This window comes from Oncorhynchus kisutch, linkage group LG29 (assembly GCF_002021735.2).
Source record: "Oncorhynchus kisutch isolate 150728-3 linkage group LG29, Okis_V2, whole genome shotgun sequence".
NCBI lineage: Eukaryota > Metazoa > Chordata > Actinopteri > Salmoniformes > Salmonidae > Oncorhynchus > Oncorhynchus kisutch.
The window spans coordinates 7,851,764-7,874,703 of NC_034202.2; the positions used below are offsets into that span (position 1 = coordinate 7,851,764).

Here is a 22,940-nt window from a genome sequence, read left to right on the forward strand (position 1 = left end):
CCAGGGACCCTCTGCACACATCAACAACAGTCACCCACGAAGCATCGTTACCCATCGCTCCACAAAAGCCGTGGAGGTTTCCATCCAATTCCAGCCTCTGGAAGGGGAACTACTACTTCAAGGTCTCAGAGCAAGTGAAGTCACTGATTGAAACGCTATTTAGCGCGCACCGCTAACTAAGCTAGCTGTTTCACATCCGTTACACGTAGAGTAACGGCAGAGTATGCAAGTCTGATCTAATCCCTCATTTTATATACTGCTTTACAGCGTATCTCTCAAATTGAGCAGAGTTCTGCATTAGAAGCTTTGTTTAAAAATGTTTTTATACTCTCTCTACCTTTTTTTAAAGGTTGCCTTTCCCTATTTCTGTAGGCTATGGCCAGTTAGGACCAGAGCAGAGCTGCTGGGGGGGTCCGAGTAGATAGCACACATGTTTACCAGCTCACTGTAGCAGGATACACACAAGGTCATTTACAAACCCTCCCAGGAGTAACCTCCAATGAATTGACTCTGTGATCCATTTCCAATGGGGCTTTACATCTGGGCTTACCCATATATCCACAGTGCGTACACCCACCGCACCTGTTAACTAACCAAATCAAAATCGCATTTTTATGTGTCGCATGCACCGAATACAACAGTGAAATGCTCACTTACAAGCCCTTAACCAACAATTCAGTTTTAAGAAAAATACGTTAAGTAAAAAATTAAAGTGACAAATAATTGAAGAGCAGCAGTAAAATAACTAACGCACTCACTCCCTTTCCTCCTTATTTATGAGCACCAGTGATAGCGTGGTAAGCTAAATCATTTCTAAAGGCCAGCGTGGTAAGCTAAATCATTTCTAAAGGCCAGAGACTGTTTCTCTCTCTCTGTGAAACAGTCCATTTTCTGTTCACAGTTCATATAGCTCCCACTTAGGAATAACAGGTTTCACCCGTGATTTGAGGAGGTCCTGTGTGGAGGCCTTTCACTGGTTGTCTCAGCGGCCCGTTCTCCTTTTGGTTCCATTAGTAGGTCACGGCCCACATGGTGAAACCGATCCTTCGGGGGGGAGACACATTCCTAGAACCGCAACCCCTGACCTTACTCTGGGGGATTCTCATTGGTCAAGGTGCCAAACGATGGTTTCAGGAAGAGGGAGTGTCATGTTTTGAAGGTGGGGGAGGAGAAGATAAAAAGACAGGATACAGGACTTTACTCCAGCCCTGGAGCAGCTGCTCCTGGGGACATTGACTTGTTCAATCCACTGTGTTAGAGCAGGGTTGGAGCATAAGCAACAGCCGGCACACCCAGTAGCTCTCCGTGAGCAGGCTTGGTCACCAGCGACCAAGAAGAAAGAGAGAGGAGATGGGCAGCAAAAGAGGAAATGTTTGGGATGACGAGGCCTGGCAAGTGGGGTTGGGAGAGAAGACGAGAGTCAATGAGAGGGAGGAAAAATTGAAGGGTTTAGAAAAAGGGGTAAGAGAGAGAGAGTAGGGCAAGCAGGGAGTTTGAAGTTGGAGGAAAGAAGAGTTGATAGAGAGGGAGGGAAGGAGCCGAGGAGAGCGTAAATGGAGGGATTAGGGTATGTGGGGGAGGTAGAGGTGGTTGGGAGGCAAACAAGGGAATGGGGAGAGTGTGAGTGGAAGGAGAGAGAGATGGAATGGGGTGAGTGTGAGATAGTGGAAGGAGAGAGAGATGGAATGGGGTGAGTGTGAGACAGTGAAAGGAGAGAGAGATGGAATGGGGTGAGTGTGAGACAGTGGAAGGAGAGAGAGATGGAATGGGGTGAGTGTGAGACAGTGGAAGGAGAGAGAGATGGAATGGGGTGAGAGTAAAGGGAGGGAGCGTTGGAGAGAATGGAGTCTGTGAGGAATGCTGCAGCAGCACTTTAGGATCTGCTTTCACATAGAGTTATTTCTGCAGACCACAGCTCCAGAAAACATAAATCACGTACCTTTCCCTGACCTGCATGTCAAGGGTTAAACCCCCAAATCCCACCACACTTAGGGCTCCCGAGTGGTGCAGCGGTCCAAGGCACTGCATCTCAGTGCTTGAGGCGTCACTACAGACACCCTTGGAGTCCCATAGGGTGGTGCACAATTGGCCCAGCGCCGTCCGGGTTTGGCCGGTGTAGGCCGTCATTGTAAATAAGAATTTGTTCTTAACTGACTTGCCGAGTTAAATAAAGGTTAAATAAAACATGAATAAAATAACAACATTACACAATTCACTACAGGAGAGATGAGGTTCGAGGGTTCGAGAGAGATTTGTATTGTAATGAAAGATATGAACAATTCACTACAGGAGAGATGAGGTTCGAGGGAGATTTGTATTGTAATGAAAGATATGAACAATTCACTACAGGAGAGATGAGGTTCGAGGGTTCGAGAGAGATTTGTATTGTAATGAAAGATATGAACAATTCACTACAGGAGAGATGAGGTTCGAGGGTTCGAGAGAGATTTGTATTGTAATGAAAGATATGAACAATTCACTAAAGGAGAGATGAGGTTCGAGGGTTCGAGAGAGATTTGTATTGTAATGAAAGATATGAACAATTCACTACAGGAGAGATGAGGTTCGAGGGTTCGAGAGAGATTTGTATTGTAATGAAAGATATGAACAATTCACTACAGGAGAGATGAGGTTCGAGGGTTCGAGAGAGATTTGTATTGTAATGAAAGATATGAACAATTCACTACAGGAGAGATGAGGTTCGAGAGAGATTTGTATTGTAATGAAAGATATGAACAATTCCCTACAGGAGAGATGAGGTTCGAGGGTCGAGATAGATTTGTATTGTAATGAAAGATATGAACAATTCACTACAGGAGAGATGAGGTACGAGGGTTCGAGAGAGATTTGTATTGTAATGAAAGATATGAACAATTCACTACAGGAGAGATGAGGTTCGAGGGTTCGAGAGAGATTTGTATTGTAATGAAAGATATGAACAATTCACTACAGGAGAGATGAGGTTCGAGGGTTCGAGAGAGATTTGTATTGTAATGAAAGATATGAACTCCCCAAGGTTATGTATAGAGAGGGAGGCTTTGCTGGAAACAACAGAAAACCTGACAGTGAGTGCTCCCATCGTAATTATCATACCAGGGTTATTCCCACATGTCCAAACAATGTTCTCAGAATGTTAAAAAAAACTCAACCACAAAAGCAGTGGGCTCATTTCACAGTAGAAGAACAAGGTTAAAATATTGAAGTCCTGGAGGAGTGGTTTTAAAAGGGGTGTAGTAACTGAACACCCAGATACTCTCAGACGGCAGGGTGTGTGTGTGCGAGTGTGTGTGCGAGTGCAAACAAACACAGAAACTTACACCATCGCCACATAAACCTCCACTCCTGGACCTGTACATGAGCTGTACTACTTTACTGGACCATATGGAGACGGTAGTCATTACCGTCAAACACTACAAATCCACAGTGTCCGGGGAGGTTTCAAGTCCTTTAGCTCCACTATGGGATGTTTCCATTGTAGCCCTGACAAAGTGGACTTCATTTCCCAGCTATATGTGTACATTAACAGCAGTGGAAGGAAAGGACGCAAGGAGCCACGTGACCCCATTTCCACTGTACTCAGGTACCTAATAAACCTGCCAGGCAGATTTAACTCCTCGGGAATTCAGACATGAGAAATGGAAACTAAATGAGGCAGTCAGTACGGGTCCAAACCAAACAACAACTACAGCTGAACTCAATCTTAAAGCATTTGGCTAATCAACTGCTTTTGTCTTCAGAACTGGGGGTATAAAGATCTCAACTGTGCTCTTTAGTCTGTTCTACTCTTTCCACTATAGGCTTTGATAGGCTTTGTTGGCATTGACCAAAACAGCTGAACTGAAAATAAGTTAATGACAAGAGACTAGTTTGATTGACTTGAGAGACATGGGGTTCTGCAGTCTATCCAAACCAAACTGTGGGATAAGTGTCCAACAACCTGGGAGAGGCTACACGGGATGGATATCAACTTGTTCAGTTATCAGCGTACTCAAACTTTGCAGACAACTAGACGACTAGAAAAATGTTAGTCACCTGAAGTGTGTTTGCAGCAAGAGGAACATGTTGTGCATATATGTTTGCAAGCTTGTCTTTGTGCATGTATTTGTGTGTACCAGTGATGGCTGGTGTCACTTTTAATCAGAGGACGGACTGGAATGGAATGAATGGAACCCATTCCAGCCACTACAATGAGCCTGTCCACCCATTTCTCCCTCCACCAGCCTCCATTGGTGTTTACATAGAGACAGATATTTTGCCACGGACAGATATTGGACCTGTGGCGTTGACTATGCGGTTAGCTCTGACGGTCCCGTGTGGGGTCTGGACCTCCCACTTCCCGTCGCTGGTGGGTGTGAGACCAGAGAGCGGAGCTGGTTTGTCGATCTGGGCTCCGTAGATACGGGGCCCCAGCTGCCAGGGTCATGATCAGTGAGTAGGGGTCAATATGGCCGTCTCCTGGGTTATACAGACCCATTAGCACCTGGGGGAGGTGGCGATTCAAATGTTACTGTTACTCTCATGTCTATGTTCTGCACTGTTTCAAACCTGGTCTATTATCCCGTTTCTATCCACAGTTTATATGAGGGTAAAGTCATACAGCAAAACGACAACAACGAAATCACGGCAGCTGTGATGGAAACAGGAAGTTTCAGTACATTCTATAAATGCAGACAGATCATTTGTTTGTTCGACATGGTGGGATCTTTTTGTGTCGGTAAAATTCATTATGCGAGAAATGGCGGTGGGAATGCCTTTTATGCGCAAATATTGGTATAATAACCATCATATGAAGTAACCGTGGAATCACGCGGTGATACGTTGTGTTGTCCTCTCACTACGACTCGGGAAGCCATGCAGTTTATTAGGATACAGATTAAAGAAATGATGACCTTCACAGGGTGGGTCAAAGTGCACGGGGATCTTGATGCTCCTTTCCAATCAATATCAAAAGGTCTTATTCTGGTGACATTATGATTGATGCTTGACAGTCGTTTTGACAAATAAAAATATTCTCGCTCTCATCCATAGTAATGTCATCATGGAGATTAGACAACCCGCACAGCTACCTGCACTGTATCTGCGAGCTGTTGGCTAGTGAGCAGGTGCCAAGACCAGAGTAGGCACATTTGCTATTTGACGCAACAGTTTGTGACAAAACAATCAGTAGAGTTGAAAATGTGATTGAGACACAATGAACTTGAGATTTTTATTTGGTACATGAAAACGAGAGCAGTAAAAGTCAATTTTGTGTGCAATATGTCATCATAAGGATTTTTATCAAGTCCGTTTGGTGGAAACACACCACTGGTGGGAAAATGTGCATATTTTCTTTATGTAGATGGTAGAATATTCAAAAGAGAATATTTCGCCAATTTGATGGAAACCTAGCTACAGACACCAGTGGAGGCTGGTGGGAGGAGTTATAGGAGGACGGGCTCATTGTAATGGCTGGAATTGGATGGAAACCTAGCTACAGACACCAGTGGAGGCTGGTGGGAGGAGTTATAGGAGGACGGGCTCATTGTAATGGCTGGAATTGGATGGAAACCTAGCTACAGACACCAGTGGAGGCTGGTGGGAGGAGTTATAGGAGGACGGGCTCATTGTAATGGCTGGAATTGGATGGAAACCTAGCTACAGACACCAGTGGAGGCTGGTGGGAGGAGCTGTAGGAGGACGGGCTCATTGTAATGGCTGGAATTGGATGGAAACCTAGCTACAGACACCAGTGGAGGCTGGTGGGAGGAGCTGTAGGAGGACGGGCTCATTGTAATGGCTGGAATTGGATGGAAACCTAGCTACAGACACCAGTGGAGGCTGGTGGGAGGAGCTGTAGGAGGACGGGCTCATTGTAATGGCTGGAATTGGATGGAAACCTAGCTACAGACACCAGTGGAGGCTGGTGGGAGGAGCTGTAGGAGGACGGGCTCATTGTAATGGCTGGAATTGGATGGAAACCTAGCTACAGACACCAGTGGAGGCTGGTGGGAGGAGTTATAGGAGGACGGGCTCATTGTAATGGCTGGAATTGGATGGAAACCTAGCTACAGACACCAGTGGAGGCTGGTGGGAGGAGTTATAGGAGGATGGGCTCATTGTAATGGCTGGAATTGAATACATGGAACGGAGTCAAACATGTTGTTTCCATATGTTTGATGTGTTTGATACCATTCCAGACATTACAGTGAGCCCATCCTCCTATAGCTCCTCCCACCAGCCTCCTCTGACAGACACCCTAATAGGCTTTAAAGATTATACACTATGGACGTTTAGTTGCCCTTTTGGCTCCGGAGCACCTCCAGAGGCCAATGTTCTGTGTAGCCTCTTTATGTCATTACAGAATCTTCATTAGGCTCGTAAGTCATGCCATAAAACTGAAATCATGACGTTCTTGATCATATTAGCCTGGTCCAAGATATGTTTGTGCTGTCTTGTCACACCCCCAGACAACACAAACCTATCTGGGACCCAGTCTACATGTCCATGAAGGATGTGACTGTATTTCCCCTCAGGTCCAGACATCGTCCATGTTGAGCAGGGGGAAGAGCTCCTTGATCTTCTCAGGTGTGATGAGCCACTGGGGCGTGGGGTGTCGGTGGGTCCTGGACATCTGGTACTTCAGCTCATCCACTCTGACTGGGGTGGAGGCAACACGGATGCTGCCTGGCTGGTGGGAACCCACCGCCTAGAGACACACAGAGAAAGTGAAGGTGTGAACATACAGATACAGACTCACATTATCATCCATTGTGCCGTTCTGTGGTTTATGTGTAGTGTACGAGACTCTCATACAGATTGATGCTGTAGTAGTGGACCTTCTTCAGGTTGATACCAGGGTGGTAGTATGTGGTCAGACCAGCAAAGAACAGACAATAAACATGGATACTTAGAGGAGGAGGCATGGAAGTGTACATATGATCGCTGACTACACTTAATGGACTGTAAGTTTGCAAAGCAATGTTTTGAAAGTGCATCTTTTTTATATACAGTGGGGCAAAAAAGTATTTAGTCAGCCACCAATTGTGCAAGTTCTCCCACTTAAAAAGATGAGAGAGGCCTGTAATTTTTCATCATAGGTGCACTTCAACTATGACAGACAAAATGAGAAAAAAAAATCCAGAAAATCACATTGTAGGATTTTTTAAAGGAATTTATTTGCAAATTATGGTGGAAAATAAGTATTTGGTCACCAACCAACAAGTAAGATTTCTGGCTCTCACAGACCTGTAACTTTTTCTTTAAGAGGCTCCTCTGTCCTCCGCTCGTTACTTGTATTAATGGCACCTGTTTGAACTTGTTATCAGTATAAAAGACGCCTGTCCACAACCTCAAACTACTTCTGTGCATGTTGCTGTGTTGCTGATAATGGGCCTCTGTACCAAAAATGAATTCTAAGTGACTCCAAACTTTTGAGCGGTTTTGTGCAAGAAAAGTATGTGAACCCTTTGGTAATACCTGGGTTTCTGCATACATTGGTCATACAATTTGATCTGATCTTTATCTAGGTCACAACAACAGACAAACTCAGTTTGCTTAAACTAATAATACACAAACAATTATACGTTTTCATGTCTTTATTGAACACACCGTGTAAACATTCACAGTGCAGGGTGGGAAAAGTATGTGAACCCTTGGATTTAATAACTGGTTGACCCTCCTTTGGCAGCAATAAGCTCAACCAAACGTTTTCTGTAGTTGCGGATTAGACCTGCACAACGGGCAGGAGGAATTTTGGACCATTCCTCTTTACGAAACTGTTTCAGTTCAACAATATTCTTGGGATGTCTGGTGTGAACTGATCTCTTGAGGTCATGCCACAGCATCTCAATCGGGTTGAGGTCAGGACTCTGACTGGGCCACTCCAGAAGGCATATTTTCTTCTGTTGAAGCCATTCTGTTGTTGATTTACTTCTGTGTTCAATTGGCGGACAGAGCCTAACATTCTCCTGCAACATGTCTTGATAAAGTTGGTCATAAATTTTTCCATCGACGATAGCAAGCTGTCCAGGCTCTGAGGCAGCAAAGCGGCCTCAAACCATGATGCTCCCTCCACCATACTTTACAGTTGGGATGAGGTTTTGATGTTGGTGTGCTGTGCCTTTTTTCCCTCACATAGTGTTTTGTGTTCCTTTCAAACAAATCAACTGTAGGTTCATTTGTCCACAGAATATTTTGCCAGTAGCGCTGTGGACTTTTGCAAATTTCAGACATGCAGCAATGCAGCAATGTTTTTTTTGGACAGCAGTGGCTTCTTCCTTGGTGTCCTCCCATAAACACCATTCTTGCTTAGTGTTTTACGTATCGTAGACTCGGCAACAGAGATGTTAGCATGTTCCAGAGATTTCTGTAAGTCTTTAGCTGACACTCTAGGATTCGTCTTAACCTCATTGAGCATTCTGCGCTGTGCTCTCACAGTCATCTTTGCAGGACGGGCAATCTTAGGCAGAGTAGCAACCGTACTGAACTTTCTCCATTTATTGACCATTTGTCTTACCGTGAACTGATGAACATCAAGGCTTTTAGAGATACTTTTGTAACCCTTTCCAGCGTTATGCAAGTCAACATTTCTTAATCTTAGGTCTTCTGAGATCTCTTTTGTTCGAGGCCTGGTTCACATCAGGCAATGCTTCTTGTGAATAGCAAACTCACATTTTGTGAGTGTTTTATAGGGCAAGGCAGCTCCTAACCATCATCTTCAATCTCGTCTCATTGATTGGACTCCAGGTTAGCTGACTTCTGACTCCTGACTTGGGGGTTCACATACTTTTCCCAACCTACACTGTGAATGTTTAAATGATATATTCAATATAGACAAGAAAAATACAATAATTTCTGTGTTATTAGTTTAAGCACACTGTGTTTGTCTATTGTTGTGACTTAGATGAAGATCAGATCAAATTTGATGACCAATTTATGCAGAAATCCAGGTAATTCCAAAGGGTTTCTTGCCACTGTGTACGTATATATATTATTATTATTATTGTTATTTTTATTTATTTTTATTTATTATTATTATTATTATTATTATTATGTTTAAACAATACAAACAACGACATACAGACACACACAAACATCCACAACATCACCCCTGCCCAGACCCCCACCTCCAGCGGCCGCATCACTCTCTGCCACATGGCATCAAACTTCATCATTTTTTTCTCTCCCTCGCCCTCGTACTTTCAAAAATTTTGATAAAGGATTTGCTCTTTCCGTTGAAAATGGATTCAAGTGGAATTATGTTTTTCTAAATTTTCACAAATGTATTAAAAATGAAAAGCTGAAATGTCTAGTGTCAATAAGTATTCAACCCCTTTGTTATGTCAAGCCTAAATAAGTGCAGGAGTAAAGATACGGTTAACAAGTCATAATAAGTTGCATGGACTCACTCTGTGTACAATTATAGCGTTTTTAATGTGATTTTTGAAGGACTACCTCATCTCTGTATCTTACACATACAATGATCTGTAAGATCCCAGTCGGGCAGTGAAATTCAAACACAGATTCAACTATAAAGACCAGGGAGGTTTTCCAATGCCTCGCAAAGAAGGACACCTATTGGTAGATGGGTAAAAATAAAAAAGGCATACATTAAATATCCCTTTGAGCATGGTGAAGTTATTAATTACACTTTGGATGGTGTACCAATACACCCAGTGACTACAAAGACGCAGGTGTCTTTCCTAACTCAGTTGCCGGAGAGGAAGGAACAGGCTCAGTGACTTCACCATGAGGACAATGGTGACTTTTTAAAACAGTTATAGAGTTTAATGGCTGTGAAAGGAGAAAACTGAGGATGGATCAACAACATTGTAGTTACTCCACAATAATAACCTAATTGACAAGGTGAAATAAGGCAGCCTGTACAGAATCAAAATATTCCAAAACATGCATCCTGTTTTCAACAAGACACTAAAGTAATGCTGCAAAAGATGTGGCAAAGCAATTCACTTTTTGTCCTGAATATAAAGTGTTATGTTTGGGGCAAATCCAATACAACATATTACTGAGTATCACTCTCCCTATTTTAAAAATAAAAACATAATGGAGCTAAGCAGAGACAAAATTCTAGAGGAAAAACTGGTTCAGTCTGCTTTCCACCAGACACTGGGAGATGAATTCACCTTTCAGCAGGACAATAGCCTAAAACACAAGGCCAAATCTATGCTGGAGTTGCTTACCAAGAAGGCAGTGAATGTTCCTGAGTGGCCGAGTTAGTTTTGACTTCAATCTACTTGAAAATCTATGGTAAGTACTGAAAATGGTTGTCTAGCAATGATCAACAACCACTTTGAATAATTTTGGAAAAAAAATATGGGCAAATGTTGCACAAACCAGATGTGGAAAGCTCTTAGAGACTTACCCAGAAAGCCTTAAAGCTGTAATTGCTGCCAAAGGTGCCTCTAAAAAAGTAATGACTTAAGGAACGGGAATAGTTATGTAAATTAGATATTTCTGTATTTCATTGTCAACAAATGTAGATAAAAATTCAAACGTGTGTAGACGGTTAATTAATAAAAAATCTGTAATCCATTCAGAATTCAGGCTGTAACACAACAAAATATGGATATAGTCAAGGAGTAGGAATACTTTCCGAAGGCACTGGACAGAGAAGGAGAAGTTAGATAAGACTACTAAGGAAGTTGGGCCCCTGACATTTGAGCAGCATGTTTACTATCGCATGTAGACTAACCTCTACAGCAGGGATCATCAACTAGATTCAGCCGCCGACTGATTTGTTTCTTGAGTCAGGGGGCCGGGAACCTAATTACAAATCATTTGTAGACTGCAAATTGACAGCAAGAAGCCCAAACAGATACAATATTTGACTCAAAAATAATTATTTCAAACCTTGCTTACATGTGTATACGATCATGGGTGGGAATACTGTGGAACAGATGTCCAAAATTACAATCACTTGGAGTCGATTTGCTGGTGTTTTTACAGTCTTTTATGTCCACCAAATTCGCCAGTTGGAGAACCCTGCTATACAGGATGGAGTTGTTTGAGGGTGATAAAGAGGCAGAACTAGGCCATCAGTTCCTCGGCAGAACCACCTAGGCCTGGTTCTTTTGACAGCAGCTGTCTTTGACAGCTACCATAACTCAGATCTTCTTACATGCCTCCATCTACTTCTTGGAAATCTCAACCTCTCCTTCTGCCGAGTGGACTATCTGATATGTCTGTAGTATCTTAGGTTCTTCCCGGTAGCTGTAAAGTTGCTCTGGATAAGAGCGTCTGCTCAATGGCTCAAATTAAAATGTAAATATCTTGAGTGTGGTCTCTCACTGCGGTCTCGCCATGTTGAATATTTCCGACCTACATTGCCTTTTCCTCTGATAGTGTGTGTAATAACCCTTAATTCTAATGAGGAGAAATGTGAAAACTCTGTTGCCATGCTAACTGCTGTAGTAGTGGTAGAACGTATCTGGTCGAAACGGGGCTGCAGTGGAAATGCGGCATGTGTTTTGAATCCTTTCCAAATGTTACGCAAAAGGTAAAGGTGTTGTTGGGGGTTTTGCTGTGGCTGTTGTGCTAGGTGTCAGACCATCAATCAATATGTTTAACACCAGACTCGATACATAAAAACCCTCTGAAGCCATTTGTTGTTCCCAGGTCAGTTCTGTCTTTTTTCCCATCATATGAGATTAGGCAAGTCAGGCAAGTTGATCCTAGATCTGTTGTTGTTGACCTACAGCGTGCTCGGTGGTTCCAGCAGTATGTTCAGACTTCTCCAGCAGAACCACATCCTTCTCTCCAGCCTTGGCCAGGTGATAGGCTACACTGACTCCCACACAGCCCCCTCTGATGATCAGTCTCAGCCGTGTCCTTCCACATCTTCCCCAGGACCGTGTGACTGTCCCTGGGAGGAGGGAGATTTGAATCCATTTCAATCCAATTCAATACAGCTAAAGATCTGTGGAGTCGTTGTGTGACTTCGAAGAAGTCGAAAATATTGTGAAGAGAATTGACCCTGTTGTGCACAATTCGGACATGACATACCCCAGGAGGGAAATGCAACACTCCATTGGGAACAAACTGGTTGAATCAACGTTGTTTCAACAACATTTTTCTACGTACTGTGACGTGGACTCTTAAGTGGAAAAGTGAAATACTTGAAAATGTATCTACAGCAATCTACAGCAATAAATAATACAGTAGAAAAATAAGTCTATATACAGTACAATGTGAGCAAATGAGGTGAGATAAGGGAGGTGAAGACAAAAAAAAGGCCATGGTGGCAAAGTAAATACAATATAGCAAGTAAAACACTGGAATGGTAGATTTGCAGTGGAAGAAAGTGTAAAGTAGAGAGAGAAATAATGGGGTGCAAAGGAGCAAAATAAACAACGTAGGGTGAGAGGTAGATGTTTGGGCTAAATTATAGATGGGCTATGTACAGGTGCAGTAATCTGTGAGCTGCTCTGACAGCTGGTGCTTAAAGCTAGTGAGGGAAATAAGTGTTTCCAGTTTCAGAGATTTTTGTAGTTTGGTTCCAGTCATTGGCAGCAGAGTACTGGAAGGAGAGGCGGCCAAAGGGAGAATTGGTTTTGGGGGTGACCAGAGAGATATACCTGCTGGAGCGTGTGCTACAGGTGGGTGCTGCTATGGTGACCAGCGAGTTGAGATAAGGGGGGAATTTACCTAGCAGGGTCTTGTAGATGACCTGGAGCCAGTGGGTTTGGCGACGAGTATGAAGCGAGGGCCAACGAGAGCGTACAGGTCACAGTGGTGGTGAGTATATGGGGCTTTGGTGACAAAACGGATGGCACTGCGATAGACTGCATCCAATTTATTGAGTAGGGTATTGGAGGCTATTTTGTAAATGACATCGCCGAAGTCGAGGATGGTCAGTTTTACAAGGGTATGTTTGGCAGCATGAGTGAAGGATGCTTTGTTGAGAAATAGGAAGCCAATTCTAAATTTAACTTTGGATTGGAGATGTTTGATGTGAGTCTGGAAGGAGAGTTTACAGTCTAATCAGACACCTAGGTATTTGTATTAGTCCACATATTCTAAGTCAGAACCGTCCAGAGTAGTGATGTTGGACAGGCGGGCAGGTGCAGGCAGCGATCAGTTGAAGAGCATGCATTTAGTTTAACTTGTATTTAAGAGCAATTGGAGGCCACGGAAGGAGAGTTGTATGGCATTAAAGCTCGTCTGGAGGGTTGTTAACACAGTGTCCAAAGAAGGGCCAGAAGTATACAGAATGGTGTCGTCTACGTAGAGGTGGATCAGAGACTCGCCAGCAGCAAGAACGACATCATTAATGTATACAGAGAAGAGAGTCGGTCCAAGAATTGAACCCTGTGGCACCCCCATAGAGACTGCCAGAGGCCCGGACAACAGGCCCTCCAATTTGACACACTGAACTCTATCAGAGAAGTGGTTGGTGAACCAGACGAGGCAATCATTTGAGAAACCAAGGCTATCGAGTCTGCCGATGAGGATGTGGTGATTGACAGAGTCGAAAGCCTTGGCCTTGACCAGTATTGTTTCTTATCGATGGCGGTTAAGATATCGTTTAGGACCTTGAGCGTGGCTGAGGTGCACCCATGACCAGCTCTGAAACCAGATTGCATAGCGGAGAAGGTATGGTGGGATTCGAAATGGTCGGTAATCTGTTTGTTGACCTGGCTTTCGAAGACCTTAGAAAGGCAGGGTAGGATAGATATACTGTAGGTCTGTAGCAGTTTGGGTCAAGAGTGTGTCCCCCTTTGAAGAGGGGGATGACCGCAGCTGCTTTCCAATCTTTTGGAATCTCAGTCTACACGAAGGAGAGGTTGAACAGGCTAGTAATAGGGGTGGCAACAATTTCGGCAGATCATTTTAAAAAGAAAGGGTCCAGATTGTCTAGCCCGGCCGATTTGTAGGGGTCCAGATTTTGCAGCTCTTTCAGAACATCACCTGACTGGATTTGGGAGAAGGAGAAATGGGGAAGGCTTGGACGAGTTGCTGTGGGGGGTGCAGTGCTGTTGTCCGGGGTAGGGGTAGCCAGGTGGAAAGCATGGCCAGTCGTAGAAAAATGCTTATTGAAATTCTCAATTATAGTGGATTTATCAGTGGTGACAGTGTTTCCGATCTTCAGTGCAGTGGGCAGCTGTGAGGAGGTGTTCTTATTCTCCATGGACTTTACAGTGTCACAGAACATTTTTGAGTTTGTGTTGCAGGAAGCAAATTTCTGCTTGAAAAAGCTAGCCTTGGCTTTTCTAACTGCCTGTGTATATTGGTTTCTAGCTTCCCTGAAAAGTTGCATATCACGGGGACTGTTCGATGCTAATGCAGAATGCCATATGATTCACGTCTCCATCTCAATCAAAAATTGGAGTTAAAGAATTCGACCAAATCAAACATTTGTTTTAAAGTGCATTTAAAAGTATGATTTGCTTTGATTTAGTCCTATTCTTTAACTTAGATTTTTGGTTGAGATGGAGACATGATTGCAACATATATATCCAACATAGTGCTTATTAATTTGTAGACAAACTAGAAATGAAAGCCACACTAAGTCAATGGCCCAGACGGAACTATCCAGGAAGGTTAATCTCATTAAAACCTTGATACTTGGTCCCGTTCACAACCAAACACAATTCAATGTAACTTTTGAAATACAATAACCTACTAACTTGATGACAAGTTCAAATCAAGCTTTATTTATACAGCACATTTCACACATTGAAAGCAACACTGTGTTTCACAGGAAAGTACAAATGAAAACAAAAACTGAAATATTTACAACACAAAACATAAGAGGATAAAAACTAAAGATTGACAACTGAACGACTAAAAAAGCAAAGTTAAAAAGTTGTGTTTTAAGATCTTGTAAATATGTCCACAGTTTTGCACCCCCCCCCCCCCCCCTCTCTGTCATTGTAACATAGACGCTGGGAGTCGAGAAGCAGGTGCAGCTGGTGAGTTTAATAATGCAATGAACATGGAACGGTACAAAAACAAGAGTTGCGTCTGGACATGAAACACATAACCAATATTGCCTGGGCAATGAAACCAAGGGAGTGGAAGATATAGGGGAGGTAATCAGTGAAGTGTTGGAGTCCAGGTGTGTCTCATGATGAGGCGGTGAGGCACGTAATGATAGTTGTCAGAGTCAGTGATTAGTAAACCAGCGACGTCGAGCACCGGAGAGTTGGAGTAGACGTGACAGGCAGGCTATTCCAGAGGCTGGGGGCATAGTAACTCAAAGCTGCCTCTCGGTTCTAGGCTTTGGGATAGTTAAAAGGCCAGAGGATCTGAGGGAACTACTGAGTACATAACATAAAGGATGTCAAGTCAAATCAAATCATTATTTAGTGGTCACATACAAGTGTTTAGCAGATGTTATTGCGGGTGTAGTGAAATGCTTGTGCTTCTAGCTCCGACAGTGCAGTAATATCTAACAGTTACACAACATATATATCCAATACAGATAAATCTAGTAAAGGAATGGAAATAAGAAAATAAAAAAATATGGAGGAGCAATGTCAGAGTGGCATAGAATAAGATACAGTATATACATATATGAGATGGGTATTGCAAAATATGTAAACATTATTAAAGTGACTAGTGTTCCATTTATTGTGGACTGTGATTTCAAGTCTATGTACTGTATATACAGTCGTGGCCAAAAGTTTTGAGAATGACACAAATATACATTTTCACAAAGTCTGCTGCCTCAGTTTGTATGATGGCAATTTGCATATAATCCAGAATGTTATGAAGAGTGATCAGATGAATTGCAATTAATTGCAAAGTCCCTCTTTGCCATGCAAATGAACTGAATCCCCCCCCCCAAAAATTCACTGCATTTCAGCCTTGCCACAAAAGGATCAAAATGACATCATGTCAGTGATTCTCTCGTTAACACAGGTGTGAGTGTTGACGAGGACAAGGCTGGAGATCACTCTGTTTTGCTGATTGAGTTCGAATAACAGACTGGAAGCTTCAAAAGGAGGATGGTGCTTGGAGTCATTGTTCTTCCTCTGTCAATCATGGTTACCTGCAAGGAAACACGTGCCGTCATCATTGCTTTGCACAAAAAGAGCTTCAAAGGCAAGGATATTGCTGCCAGTAAGATTGCACCTAAATCAAGAACTTCAAGGAGAGCGGTTCAATTGTTGTAAAGAAAGTCCAGCAAGCGCCAGGACCGTCTCCTAAAGTTGATTCAGCTGCGGGATCGGGGCACCACCAGTACAGAGCTTGCTCAGGAATGGCAGCAGGCATGTGCGAGTACATCTGCACGCACAGTGAGGCAAAGACTTTTGGAGGATGGCCTGGTGTCAAGAAGGGCAGCAAAGAAGCCACTTCTCTCCAGGAAAAACATCAGGGACAGACTGATATTCTGCAAAAGGTACAGGGATTGGACTGCTGAGGACTGGGGTAAAGTCATTTTCCCTGATGAATCCCCTATCCAATTGTTTGGGGCATCTGGAAAAAAGCTTGTCCGGAGAAGACAAGGTGAGCACTACCATCAGTCCTGTGGTAAAGCATACAACAGTAAAGCATCCTGAGACCATTCATGTGTGGGGTTGCTTCTCAGCCAAGGCAGTGGGCTCACTCACAATTTTGCCTAAGAACACAGTCATTAATAAAGAATGGTACCAACACATCCTTAGTGAGCAACTTCTCCCAACCATCCAGGAACAGTTTGGTGACGAACAATGCCTTTTCCAGCATGATGGAGCACCTTGCCATAAGGAAAAAGTGATAACTAAGTGGCTCGGTGAACAAAACATCGATATTTTGGGTCCATGCCCAGACCTTAATCCCATTGAGAACTTGTGGTCAATCCTCAAGAGGCGAATGGACATACAAAAACCTACAAATTCTGACTAACTCCAAACATTGATTATGCAAGAATGGGCAAACATCAGTATGTGGCCCAGAAGTTAATTGACAGCATGCCAGGGTGGATTGCAGAGGTCTTGAAAAAGAAGGGTCAACACTGCAAATATTGACTCTTTGCATCAACTTCATGTAATTGTCAATAAAAGCCTTTGACAATGCCTGTAATTATACTTCAGTATTCCATAGTAACATCTGACAAAAATACCTAAAGACACTGAGTCAGCAGACTATGTGAAAATTAACATTTTCAAAGCTTTTGGCCATGACTGTAGGCAGCAGCCTCTATGCTAGTGATGGCTATTTAACAGTCTGATGGCCTTGAGATAGAAGCTGTTTTCAGTCTCTTGTCCCAGCTTTGATGCACCTGTACTGACCTCGTCTTCTGGATGATAGCAGGGTGAACAGGCAGTGTCTCGGGTGGTTGTTGTCCTTGATGATCTTTTTGGCCTTCCTGTGACATCAGGTGGTGTAGGTGTCCTGAAGGGCAGGTAGTTTGCCCCCGGTGATGCATTGTGCAGACCTCACTACCCTCTGGTTGGCCTTACAGTTGTGGGCGGAGCAGTTGCCGTACCAGGCGGTGATGCAGCCCGACAGGATGCTCTCGATTGTGCATCTGTAAAAGTTTGAGGGTTTTAGGTGACAAGCCAAATTGAGGTTGAAGAGGCGCTGCTGCGCCTTCTTCACCACGCTGTCTGTGTGGGTGACCATTTCAGTTTGTCAGTGATGTGTACGCCAAGGAACTTGAAGCTTTCCACCTTCTCCACTGTGGTCCCGTCTGTGGATATTGGAGTGCTCCCTCTGCTGTTTCCTGAAGTCCATGATCATCTTTGTTTTGTTGACATTGAGTGAAGTTCTTTTCCTGACACCACACTCCCAGAGCCCTCACCTCCTCCCTGTAGGCTGTCTCGCAATTGTTGCTAATCAAGCTTACTACTGTTGTGTCATCTGCAAACTTGATGATTGGGTGTGCTTGGCCAAGCAGTCATGGGTGAACAGGGAGTACAGGATGGGACTGAGCATTCACCTTGTGGGGCCCCAGTGTTGAGGATCAGCGGAGTGGAGTTGAAGTTTCCTACCTTCACCACCTGGGGGCGGCCTGTCAAGAAGTTCAGGACCCAGTTGCACACGGCGGAGTTCAGTCCCAGGGCCTCGAGGTTAATGATGAGCTTGGAGGGTACTATGTTGTTGAATGCTGAGCTATAGTCAATTAACAGCATTCTTACATATGTATTGCTCTTGTCTAGATGGGATAGGGCAGTGTGATGGTGATTGCATTGTCTGTAGATCTATTGGGGCGGTAAGCAAATTGAAGTGGGTCGAGGATGACGGGTAAGGTGGAGGTGATATTATCCTTTACTAGTCTCTCAAAGCTTTCTTGGGTACAGGAACAATGGTGGCCATCTTGAAGCATGTGGGGACAGCAGACTGGTGTAGGGAGAGATTGAATATGTCCGTAAACACACCAGCCATCTGGTCTGAACATGCTCTGAGGACGTGTCTAGGGATGCCGTCTGGGCCGGCAGCCTTGCGAGGGTTCAATTATAAAAGGGTTGCATGGAAGAATACAAAAAATGGATGCAAGGTGAGAGAGTTCTGACAATAGAAATAAAAGAACACAAAACACACTCAGTTAACTTCCAAAATATGAAACCTAACACACAAAAACATGTAAATGTCTTACTCACATCGGCCACGGAGAAGGTGAACCCACAGTCCTTGGTAGCGGGCCGTGTAGGTAGCACTGTGTTATCCTCAAAGCAGGCAAAGAAGGTGTTTAGCCTGTCTTGTATTCCATGATTGTCTGTAGACCCTGCCACATACGTCTCGTGTCTAAGCCGTTGAATTGCAACTCCACTTTGTCTCTATACTGTAATGATGGGGTGTTGAGTCAGAAGCAGGTGCAGGTTAAACGTTTTAATAAAACAACAAAACCAGGAACAGGACACTAACATATGGCAGCACGCCAATACACAAGAACAATACCAACTGGTGAGTGAACATGGGAGAGTGACATATAAAGGGGAGGAAATTATGAAGGTAATGGAGTCCAGGTGTGAATCATAATATTAACATGTGCGCATAATGATGAGTGCTAGGTGTGCGTAATGATGAATCCCAGGACCGGTGGTTCGTACTCTGGCGACGTCGTATGCCAACCAGGGGGACGACCCCAAGGGCGAGGAGCGGGTCGGTCCGGGCGGCAAAGGTGGAAATCGCGGAGGATGTTTGGGTCCAGAATGTCTTCCACCGGAACCCAACACCACTACTCTGGGCCATACCCTCCCAGTCCACCAGATACTGGAGCTGACCCCCACGACGTCAGGAGTCCAATAGGGATCTAACAGCGTACGCCAGGCCCCCCTCAATGTCCAGGGGGGGTGGAGGTGTGTCGTGGGGGACAGCGTCAGCTAGGGGACCAGGAACCACTGGCCTGAGAAGGGAAACATGGAAAAGGGGTGAGCTACGGTAGTGAGGGGGTAATTGTGTCCTGTATTTCACCTCATTGACCCTCTGGAGAACCTTGAACGGCCCCACAAACCGGGGTCTCAGTTTCTTGCAGGGCAGGTAGAGTGGGAGATCCCTGGTATAGAGCCAGACACAATCCCCAGGATGGATCACCGGGGTTTCATTGCGGTGACGGTCTGCCTGTTCCTTCTGACGATGGACACGCGCTGTAGTCTCATGTGCGCATTGTTCCACACTTCCTCCATGCGCCGGAACCCCTCATCTACCACAGGAGCCGTGGTCTGGCCTGAGGACCACTGGGCCAAGGCCGGCTGGAAACCCAAAACACACTGGAAGGAGGTCAACCCAGTGGAGGAGTGAAGTAGAGAGTTCTGGGCCAACTCTGCCCAAGGAAGGAAACGTGCCCACTTACCCTCGGGACTCCTCGGGAACATCCCCATTTCCTCATTCATCCTCTCCACCTGCCCGTTAGACTGAGGCCAATACCCGGATGTGAGGTTAACAGTGACCCCAAGCTTCTTTAAGAAGGCCCTCCATTCTCGGGATGTGAATTGGGGGCCACGGTCCGAGACGAGGTCCTCTGGAAGACCTTAATGCCAGAAGACCTGCTGGAAGAGTGACCTTGAGAGCAGTGGGGAGACCAAGAAGAGGGATTAAACGACATGACTTGGAAAATCTACCCACTACCACCAGAATGGGGATGAAACCGTCAGAAGGGGGAAGATCAGTAACAAAGTCAATGGATAGATGGGACCAAGGTCGCTGAGGCACTGGATGCGGCTTGAGCTTCCCTACTGGAGCATTCCGAGGAGACTTGGTTTGAGCACACACGGAACAGGAGTTGACATACCGCTTAACATCCTATACCAAGGTGGGCCACCAGTATTTCACAGTGAGGGAATGGACAGTGAGAAATCCCTGGATGTCCAGCGATGACAGCTGTGTGCCCAGGTCAGCAGCCAATCCCTTACCCCTGTTGGAACGTAGATGTGTGTGCCCAGGTCAGCAGCCAATCCCTTACCCCTGTGGGAACATAGATGTGTGTGCCCAGGTCAGCAGCCGATCCCTTATCCCTGTGGGAACGTAGATGTGTATGCCCAGGTCAGCAGCCGATCCCTTATCCCTGTGGGAACGTAGATGTGTGTGCCCAGGTCCGCAGCCAATCCCTTACCCCTGTGGGAACATAGATGAACGCGGGAGGACAATTCCGGGGTACGGGCTCCCTCTCTAGAGCCTGGCAAATGGCTTCTACGTCCTAGATCACTGGACCCACGAACCACGGGAGGATGGGATTATGGGTGCCCTCTGGACAAGACCCTCTCCCAAATTGTATATATGGGACAGGGCATCGGCCTTGATGTTCTTAGAAACTAGGCGATAGGTCAGCGTGAAGTTGAACCTGGTGAAGAAGAGGGCCCAACTGGCTATGTGCAGATTCAGTCTCCTCGCTGGCCATATGTGCAAGGTTCCGATGGTCGGTGAGGATGACGAATGGTTCCTTGGCGCCCTCCAGCCAGTGTCTCCACTCCTCTAGTGCCAACTTCACCGCCAAGAGCTCCCGATCGCCGGTGTCGTAATTCCTCCCTGTGGGGGACAGTTTCTTGGAGAAGAAAGCACAAGGACACACTTTGTGACAAAATCCCCCCACACCTACCTCCGATGCGTCCACCTCAACCACAAAAGGTAGCATGGGATCTGGGTGTTTCAGCAAGGGGGCGGTGGTGAAACACCCCTTGAGGAGACGAAAGGCCTCGTCGGCTGCTGCAGGCCAACCCAACCTATGAGGCCCACCCTTGAGGAGGGAGGTGAGAGGGGCAGCGACGGCGCTCGTAGTGACCAGACATCGTGCTGAGCGCCATCTTCCACTCATCCCCCTCCCGGATGTGAATGAGATTGTAAGCACTTCCAGGTCCAGTTTGGTGAAGAACCGGGCCCCATGGAGCTGCTCGATGGCTGATGGCACCAGCAGGAGAGGATACCGATACTTTGTGGTGATGTTACACACAGTAATCCTCCCTCCTTCTTGGCCCCCTAAGAATAAACCAGCCGATGCAGGGGATGTGGACCTGTGGATGAAACCCTGTAGGAGTGCCTCTTGAATGTTGTCCTCCATGGCCTGGGTCTCAGCCATCAACAGATGGTAGTTGCATCTGCGCGGAGGTGTAGCACTGGAAAACAGGTCAATGGCACAGTCCCAGGGGCGATGAGGAGGGAGACAGGTAGTGCGGGTCTTGGAGAATACCTCCCTTAGATACTGATATTCCTTTGGGATGTTGGGCTGGAGGGTAACCACAGGACTCTCAACCGATGTGGAACCACAGGGGACAGGGAAGCAGGTCTTCCGGCATTCAGGTGACCAGACGGTGATTCTCATCCTCGACCATGAGATGGTAGGGTTATGGAGCTGAAGCCAAGGTAGGCAGAGGATGATTTTGTGAACTGGTGATGAAGAAGGGGATGTTTTCCTGGTGATTGGGCTCCACGGTGCGGGTGAGTGGTTGGGTGATGTGTGTGATGGTTCCGGATCCTAGAGGCCGACAGTTGAGACCTTGAACCGGAAAAGGAGAGGAGAGCAGGTAGGTAGTAATATTGAGAGAGGAGGCAAGGTTCCGATCCATAAAGTTCCCCGCGCTGCCGGAATCCACTAAAGCTGTAGACACAGGGCATGAGGGACAGTCAGCCAGAGTGATGGGTACTAAAATGAGTCTAACAGGAAGAGCAGTAGATGGAACACTCACTCCTGGTCCAGGGTATGTAACATTACGTGACCGGCTCTCTGCTCTAGTGGGTCCCGGATACTGAAGTAATGGACACCGCTGGCACGTGTACCTTCCCTGGCCACAGAACCGACAGAGCCCCAGCTGTATCCATTTGAGTCGTTCCTCCACAGGAAGGCGTGTGACCCCTACCTCCATGGGTTCAGGCTCTGATCCCGAACACTCCCCGAAGGATGGAGAGAAGCGATGAAGGGGAGGGGAGGTTATCCAGACAGATGGCCATCGCAATGAGTGAGTCCAGGGTGATATTGTAATCTCGGCAGGCCAGTTCCGTCTGGGCCTCCTTGCGCAGACCTCTTCTAAATAACGTGCTCGGCGTCGGCTCATTCCATCCACTGGAAGCTGCTACTGTCCGGAAGGTAAGAGTATACTCAGAAGCCGTCTGATTCCCCTGCTGGAGCTGAAGCAGATCCTCACCACCCTCTCTGCCCTCCGCGGGATGATTGAAAATACATTTAAACAGAGCCATGAACCCCTCATTAGACTCAAGCTCCTCCTCTCATCTCTCCCAGATGGCCGTAGCCCATTCCAATGCCCGCCCAGTCGGCAGAGAAATAACCGTGGTAACCTTAGACCTCTCGGGGGTGGGGGCTCCCATCTGATTTGCGAAATAGAGGGAGCACTGAAGGAGGAAGCCACGGCATTTGGATGGTGACCCGTCATATTTCTCCAGGAGGGATAGACGGGCATCACTGACCTGAGCGGGTTGCTGGATGGGCTGGTGTGCTGACTCCTTGGGTAGACTGGCTCTAGAATATCCTCCACTGTTGAGACGTTGTAGACTGCTGAGAACATCTTCCATGGCCGTCCCCAGTTGACCCAGCTGATCATGGTGTTGACGAAGACGTCCTTGTTCAT

At 45.7% G+C, this 22,940-nt stretch overlaps 1 pseudogene; it reads right to left on the reverse strand.

Moving 5' to 3' along the window:
• LOC116358223 (dimethylglycine dehydrogenase, mitochondrial-like) overlaps nucleotides 1-22,940 on the reverse strand; it is a 57,461-nt pseudogene extending 34,521 nt beyond the window's left edge.